Source organism: Lagopus muta, chromosome 12 (genome assembly GCF_023343835.1).
Source record: "Lagopus muta isolate bLagMut1 chromosome 12, bLagMut1 primary, whole genome shotgun sequence".
Classification (NCBI taxonomy): domain Eukaryota; kingdom Metazoa; phylum Chordata; class Aves; order Galliformes; family Phasianidae; genus Lagopus; species Lagopus muta.
In genome coordinates, this window is record NC_064444.1 from 2,363,306 (window position 1) to 2,371,789 (window position 8,484).

The 8,484-nt window shown below is 51.0% G+C and overlaps 1 long non-coding RNA gene across 1 annotated transcript; it reads left to right on the forward strand.

The window, feature by feature from the left end:
- Positions 1 to 3,771: 3,771 nt before the first annotated feature.
- On the forward strand, positions 3,772 to 6,969 carry LOC125699440 (uncharacterized). The gene is made up of 5 exons (XR_007379562.1): positions 3,772 to 3,885; positions 4,116 to 4,181; positions 4,521 to 4,613; positions 5,595 to 5,710; positions 5,855 to 6,969. It is a non-coding gene; the product is annotated as an uncharacterized LOC125699440 (long non-coding RNA).
- The last annotated feature ends 1,515 nt before the right edge of the window (positions 6,970 to 8,484 follow it).

The window sequence follows — 8,484 nt, forward strand, 5'->3', positions numbered from 1 at the left end:
GCAGCGTTGGCTCTATCAGATCCATGGAAGCTGGAGATGGAGCGTTGCACAGACTGCTCAGAAGTGTGAGTTTGACACTGTGCAAACCACTGTGGCCTGTGTGCATGCCGTGGGACTGACGCTGCTGCAGTAGCATGGCATCCATTGTGCAACAAGAACCCCTCCAGGTGTTGATGTGCTTGCTAAATCATCTGTGCTCTTTTAGGCAGTATGCATCAGCCTCTGCTGGCACCAAATGCCCCCTGAGATGAGATGAAGCTCAGCCACAGAGCTGCAAGTTCGTGCAGCTAAAGTACAAGAAGCTTGTTCAGTGCATGGATTTCTTTATGGCCAATGAGTTTTAGCAGTTGCTACTGAAGAAATGATATTTTTCTGCTTGTGCAAAATATTACCACATCGCTTGCAAAAAGAAAATGCCATCCCTGAAATTAGGAGGGACAAATCTTGATGGAAGACATCGTGAGGATCACTGTGAAAAGGACCTCACTGGAATTAACAGCTGGAGAGCAGCAATGGAAATATTCATGATCCCCAGCCAGTAAAAGGCTCTGCAGCATTAATTAGAGCTGTTGACTGAAAGCAGAGGTTGGCTGAGCTCTGCTCTGATCACAGGGCTGAGTCATGGAGAACCACGTGCTGCAAGGTTGGGGGAAAGAGAGCACTGGGCTGCAGGTGGGATTTTCCATGGTGCTGGGTGATGGAGCATTGCATAAATAGCATTTAGTGTGGACCTGTCTGCCCGCTCCTTGTGTGGGCACTGGTTGCAGCCAACGGAGCTCAGTGAGGCAGTGGTTTGCTCTCTCATAGGCATCCCAGGAACGTGGAGATGGATAGAGAAGCCACTGCAGTAGCAAAAGGTGGAAGATGATGTGTTGACGGTTGGACCAGATGATCTCAGTGGCCTTTTCCAACTTCAACCACTCCATGACTCTATGAAAACAGAGAGGATGGAGACCCTCTCCGTTATCCCACTGGAGGCAGAGCCCTGCACACCTGGGCTCGACGCAAGGAGCCTGGCCTTGGGGTGCTCTGCACCTCAGAGAAAGTCTGAGGGCTGTGCAAACCACTTCCTCAAACTCATTGCTGCTCTGCCACCATTGGAAGCAACGAAGACTGCTGCAAAAAATAGACGTGTGCACCGGGTGGTACAGGGGGAAAACATGGGGGAGAGTGGAGAGGGTGCCTTCCCTGCCCTGGAGGATGGCACTGTGGGTCCCTGCCCATTGCTCTATCCTCCTTTATCCCCCAGACACAGCCTGAGCTCTCCTTATGGAGCCACAGCCTTCCAATGCACTTGGGATAATGAGATGGTCCCTTGGAGCAAAGCTGATTCCATGCACAAATGACCCAAAGGGGAGACAGGCTGGGCTCAGATAGACAAATACCTTTGGGTCAGGCAGAAAAAAGATGCAGTGACTCTACCATGCCATCCATCTATGCTTGCTTGGGGAAGGAGATGGCTGCACACGTTGGGGCTGCAAATGTGCATGCCATTGCCCAGGGGAACAGAGAGCTCTCTGCATGTCAGAAGTCAAAGGAGCTCCCTAAGGGGATGGACTGAAAGGAAGATGGACTGAGAGGTGGAAAGCTGTAGGTGCAGAGGAGTTGCCGTCCTCACCGTCCCCCCCCCCCAGCCCAGGCCTAGCAGGAGTGCAGTGAGGCACCAGGTCATGCCAAGCCACATGATCTGCGGGGTCGGAGCAGCGACAACAACAGGAACAATCTGTGGGAGAGGAACTTAGGATGAGCCCAACTTCTCTAAAAGTATAAAAAGACCCCGGGGGCCGCAAAGGCACCAACTGCACACCCTCCTCTGCCGCCGCTGCCACCACGCAGCCCCTGACGGTTGGAGCTGGCGTTGTCCTGGCGTTGTGCAATACAGTGGCTGTGCTCTTGGCATCAGCTCACTGCTCGCTTTCTCTGCCAGAAAAGGAAACACAACCGCACCGATGTGCCTTTGCAAGAGAGCAAACGGCTCTGCCCTGCCTGGGCTGCGTGCGGGGGGATGCTGGCACGGAAAGGGAGAGCGAGCAAACTGCACCTCAAATCCCATTAGAAAGCAGCAGAGGAGGAAACTGCGAGGAAATTGCAAGGAAATCTGCTTCCTGTAAGAGAGACTCATGCAGCCCAAAGCGGGAGTGGAGCCACTTAATTCAATCTGCTGGCAACCCAAGCAGGTTGTCAGCATCTTGCGGGATGGCCAATTGCTCGCAGCAGGTTGCTCCTGCTGTGCATGCTCTTCTTTTGTAAAGAAAACCCTCCCCAGCCCCAGGTAGTGCAGAAGGAAAGTGACAGCCTGAAAGGAGCACAGCACTGAGCTTTGGAAATGGAGAAGTGCTGTTGCCCTGCTGCTTGGCATGCAGATTGTTCACTCCATTGGCAGCAGGGATGTGGTGCTCAGAGCTCACCCTCAGCTTGGGGCATCCTTCCTCAAGCACAGAGCTGTACCCTTGGCCACTGAGCCTCCAGGTCAGCAGCTCCAATAGGGACCATGCAGCAGCCTGCAATTTAAGGATTTTAGCCTTGACTTCACTCTGGAGAGTAAAATGTTTTGCTGATTGGAGAGAATGGAATAGCGAGGGGAAAAAATTGATGGCAAAATCTGAGGACTCCTGCTCAAACCCCTGGGGGGGGGAGAGGGTCATGGGAAGGAACCAGGAGCAGAGATTCCAGGAATTCTGATTTAAAACCAATAGCAATGGGGAAGAAGCAGGCAGAGATGCTGCTTCTGACCTGAAATTACTGCTTGGAGGTGGACATCTCCTATGCAGTGCTGAATGGGAAGGTCCTCAGTGTTCAGGCTGCTCTCCTTCACGTGTCACCTCCTGAGGCTGGGAGATGTCCCAGGGCTGAAATGGAAAGTGAAAGCCCTCTGTCATGCTCGTTTCCCCTTAGCAATTGCTTGTTCACCTGGAGAGCTTACACAGAGCGATGGACTGGGAAGGTAATCTCATTTCCAGGCAGTGCAGAGATCGGGATACCCATCTGTGCCCCCCCCTGTACTGCTGCCATGACCCTCCTGCTCCCCATGCCTGGGTCTGGCCCCATCCCAGCTGCTGGAGGTCTCCTGGGGACGTGGGATTTGCCCACAAGCACGAGAAGACATTCATACAGCTACTGGGAGGGGGGTTGTGAAAGGCCAGCACGTTTTTTTTTTCCTCTAACAAATGACCTTTGTCTTTGCTTTTATTTTCATTTTCAGGCTCTGACCTTGCAGAGGTCAGGCGGTTTAAGAATCTTGGCAGGACGAAAAAAGCAGGATTCATCCTCCTAATTGCTTTATCTCTCTGGCCACCACGTCATCCTGCTTCGGCCAAGGTCAGTAATTTTCCTAAATCATCGTGTCCCAGAATGACACAGGTCAGAGCCTGGAGGACACATGGAGCTCATGCTGAGAGGCGCAGCCTTTGCACGAACACCCATCTCCTGCTCGGCTTTGTCTCTCCATTTGAGAGCCTGTGAAGTTCTTGTTTTGCAGAAAAAGGAAGAATGATTCTGATGTAACAACAGGACTCTGGGAGCTGGAGATTCATGGGGGAAGAATAAGCAAATAGCAAGCAGCTCTGGATAAAGTGGTGAGAAAGCACATGCAGCGAGCTGTCATTGCTTTGACTCTTGAGTATGGCTGATTGCATGGGGCCATACCCATCTGGGGCAAGGAGCAACCCTAAGCACCCATCAGCTAGATGTGCTGCTCTTAACTAACCCTGATTAATTACCAGGTGGGAACACGTCCTCCCCTGTGCACTGAGAGCAGCACAACCAACCAACCTGCAGTTAAACATTGATGAGTTGCCTCCTGACTGTGGATTTCCTGGAATCCTTTCAGTTAAGGTCATCCTTTCGGATGTGCTACAGAGCTGATTTAAACACCCACTGGGAAAGGTTCTTTTTCAGCCTTTTGTTGCCACTAATGGGTCAGCACGACATATTCCTGTTGTGCACGTGGGCTGGTAGCTCCAGCTGGAGGGCCATGTGGCACTGAGCGTGCCATGCAAAGTGCTGCCCTGGGGGATTGCCTTCCCACTGATTCCTCTCCTTGAGTTGCTCCTCGAGCCACGGAAACAGCTCTTAATCCATCTTCTTAATACCTGTGCTTTATTCCTTCCCATTAGTGACTGGATCAGCAGCTCTTTGAACGTAGAAGTGGCCTTCAAGCGCTTTGTTCTCAGCTCTCACAGGTAAGCATGGAAGTCTGGGTCAAGAATATTGTATGTCCCCCATGCTTCCCCACGACACCTCTGTCTCTGCAGAGCATTTTCCTGTTCATTTGTGCAGTTTCAGCCTGGCAGATTTTTCCCCATGGTACAAATTTTTTTTCTTCTTGCAACCAGAGCGCATTTGAGAATTAATTTCTGAAACTTCCCTGCTGCTAATTTTACACCAGGGGGCCATCAGAAAGAACGCGAGAGAAATGAAATCTGTTATTTTGGTGGCTGCATCACCCTACAAGGGATGGTGGGCAAAGGGAAACCCACGGACCTCTCCTCTGCTCACCAATACCGAATCTCCTGTCTCAGTTCCAGTAGGTTTGTGTGATGAAGACTCAACCAGGGCCCAACGTGACATCATTCAACCCCTCTTTCAGCAGTGGCACCTCTATTTCTCACTCGGTAAGGGCTCTGCCTTCTAACCAAACACTTCAATGTGAACATGTCTCATTGGCATCTTAAACACAATAAGTATGAGGAAATACATAGGTGTGCTGGGAATAGACACGTTCCCGGGGAGATTATTCATTTTACGGGGCTGCCTTAGGCTAAGATTTGGGACTGGGTGAGGTGGGAGCCCAACTTTACCCTGAGGCAGATTGCTTCAAGCGATCCTTTTCCCCTCCCCCAGTAATTTGCTCCACTTTCTGTCCAAGTCTGGAATTTAAATACAATGAGAACACATCTGTGAATTTTTCTGCTAGCTGTGAAGGTGCATGGTAAGTATTGATGGGTGGATTGGGATGTATGCACTGGCTGGGGATAGGTGCAGAGTTTGGGGATCTGATGGGACCGCACTGATCAGGAATCAAAGCTTCCTTGAGTTCATCTCGCTTGAAAAGGACAGGCAATTGCAGATCCTGCCTCAGGTCAGAACAAAAGCCAGAAAGGATGCTCAGGGTCAGAGTAGGAAAGTGGTTTCCTTCATGGCTCGTTAGTTATCTGTTTCATCTACCTGTTCTTGAGGGCAGGGTAGGACAGTTCTCTCACTGCCAAGCAAAGATTGGCATGGGCTGCGTGGTTGTATCTGGAAAAACCAGATCCAGACATCTTCAGTCTGGGGTTTGGGTTGGCATCTAGTGATGCTCTATGTCACAGGATCAGAATTGTTCCAGTTGGACTAGATGACCTTTATAGGTCCCTTCCAACTCCTCTGCATTGAACGTGGACATCTACGTCTCGATCTGGGTGCTCGGATCCCAGTGTCAGCCCACAGTGTGAATTTGCAGGTGACCCTGCCCCTCACAGCTGGGATCAACTTGTGTCAACAAATACAACGGGGGGTGTGAGCCATGTTCAACCTTGGAATTGCTCCCACGACCATTCCCATCAGCAGTCGTGGTGCTTTCTTGAACCCCAATTAATTGGTTATCACCACCATAGGTCCTCAAGATGCCCAGCAGTTCCTCCACCGTCACACGCTGTATCTCAAGGCTTTATGGCACTCCATTTTTGAGCCAAGAGGTTTTGATGCCACAGGAGATGTCACCTCCTGCCTGGTGAGCTTTTTCCCCTTTCCTGGCCCTTCGGTGTGCCAACAGAGCATGGCATGGGACAGCCTGCCCCACAACGCACCCATCGCATCTCCATACGGCCCATGTTCGACTCTGATTTTTTTTTTAATTTTTTTTTTTTTTTTGGAGAGGCCAGATTTTGACCATAAAAGGGAAGGATGGAATGTTGGGCGACAGCCCCGATTGGCTGAGCACCTTCTCGTGATGGTTTCGGGGGAAATAACCAGGTTGGAGTCATTTTCCTCTCCCGTCCCGAGTCAAGAATGAAAACAATGCGACCAAACCGTGTGGTTCACCATTGAAACCAAGGCAGGACTTTTTGTGTCTGTGCCTCCTACTGTTCTTGGTTCCACCTGCATGAAACCGAGCCCTCGCTTCTGTGTGTCCCATCCAACATCTCTGTGGCCACTGTTGGTTGATGCTATCTTGGAGGTGAATGGGAGCGATTCGGTGGCCACGTTGGCCAGGAACCACAACTGCCTCCTGCCAACCTGACAGCCTCCTGTTGGGAGAACACAAAAACCTCCTTCTTGTGGTTGCGTATCCTATATCCAAAACCTGGCAGAACAAAGTGCCTTTGTGCTTGGACACCCCTCCCACCCAGCTGCATTGTGGCTGCCCTCATTAGATCATTTCTGCGGCTAAAATAGGACTTCACTCTCGTGACTCATTTGCCTAAAATGTGCCACCAGCACTGACTTACAGCCTTTAATAAAAATGATAAAGAAGCTGAGAGAGTTTCCTGGAAACCTTGTCAGCCTTGAGTTGGGAGCAGATGTTGGCAGCAAGCAAAGTATTTTTAAGCTCTATAAAGGCATTTTCCTGTTTAATGATTACCCTGAGAAATCTCAAGGCTGAATCAGAGTGTTTGTGATCAGCTTCACCCTGCTGGGAAAGCCGCACCCAGAGAAATTCTCCTCTCCTCACCTTCACCCAGTGAGAACAAGCTGATGGTGTGGGTAACACTGGCCCTGAAGCCAGAAGCTGCTCCCAGTCATCACCAACTTCTTCCTGTTTGCCCTCCATGTGCAGCAGCTCCGGTGCCAGTCCTAGCAGGCGCTGAGCAAGCCCTGGTTAAGAAGAAATTCTTCTATTTGCTGCATTCACAAGGCTTTGAGAATAGTCTTTTTCCTACAGAAACTCTTCTCAGCCTCCTGCCTGCAGGAATCCCTTTTGCAAGGGAAAACATTCTCAGTGCTGGTTGTTGAGGCTCATTGAATGAGTTGTTGAGGCTCACTGAAGCCTCTTTGGTACTCAGTGCAAATCTTCTCCCCTGTTGCTCCTCCACGTCAGCATTCTCCCTCTTTCTGGGGCGGCACTTTGCAGATAAGCTCCAGAGACCTTTTACCATCACCCACCTTTCCATCAGGCCACTCACTCTGATCCCACCCCATGGGTGCCATTTCTCTCCCACGACAGCAGTGCCTTGCATCACTTCACCACCTGCTGCAATTCCTCTTGTTGGTGCTACCACAGCTGTTTCTTCAGCAGCGACCGCAGCGACGAGCACTGAGACCTATCGCAGCATCACTGCTTGTCCCCACAAAACCAGAGGGGAACCAAAGCATCTTACTCATTGGTATTGGAGCAGTGTACCCCATCACCTCCCTCCTGCTCCTGGGCAGTGGTTTGGGAGAGGAGGAAGAGGTGGCTGTGCTCATTTTGGGGCAGAGAGATTGTTCCTGGTGCCATTCTCCACCATTGTGGGTTATATGCAATGCTTGGCTTTGGGGTTTTGGATAGCCAAAGCCTGGAAGGAGGCTTTTTTGCAAGATAAGGATGATGGTGGCACTGGGAGGGTTGTTATCTGTGTGGTTCAGGGTGATGAAGCAGCTCTGAAAGCTGCAGCAGGAGCATGGGTAGGACCAACACAACCAAAAGTTTATGCAGTGGTTTGCTGCTGGTTTTGCTACACAGATTTGAGTCATCGGGTCCTTGGGTCTGAGCTGTGCTGCTCTACACTGTGCGTGGCATTAGCTGCTGGAAGCACAGCCTACGTCCTCTGGGCACTGAGGATGTAGGCTTGTCCTCATAATATCCCACGGGTAGAGCTGTAGTGTTGTCCCCACTGTGAACACAGAGGAGAGGGGGGCTGCATCTGGAGCTCCCATTGCTCCTGCCTGGGGACCCCCAGGATGCTGTGAGCCCTGATCCTGCGCAGGGTGCAAATGGGAAATACTGAGTGGGAGAAAAGCAGGAGATTTATGGGTAACACCGACCTCGCACAAAGCATGGCACCCCATCTCAAAGGGCTGTTTTGCCCTGCTAGGGTGGGGACATTGCCTCAGGCACAGCGATAGAGCCCAGCAACCAGCAGACGAGCACTGGGAAAAAAATAATATGATAATAATAATAATTAAAACCCAAGAGCTGTAAGTAGACGACAGCTCAGCTGGGCCCTGTTCCTTATTTGCATAGCTGGGCTCTATCTGTATGAGGTGCCTGGCTACCAGATGTTAGCACATTTGCATGTAGGGTGAAGGGAGGGGATGTGGCAGCCCTAGGGGTGTCACCGTTGGATGGAGATTGCCACCCAGTGGCTGTGCTCAGCGCTACCTTCAGCCCTGTGAGCACCCAAAGATACAGCATCGCTGCTGCAGGCACGAATCTGGTGCTTTGCTTTCCATCTGCAATCTGGGTGCAGGGCTCAGAGCTACAGCTGTATTTTTGTATTGGCATCACTATTCAAGAATTGCTCTTAGTGCCTGCAGCAGAACTGTTTTTACCCATACAGCAAGTTCCTCACCCTTATTTCCACT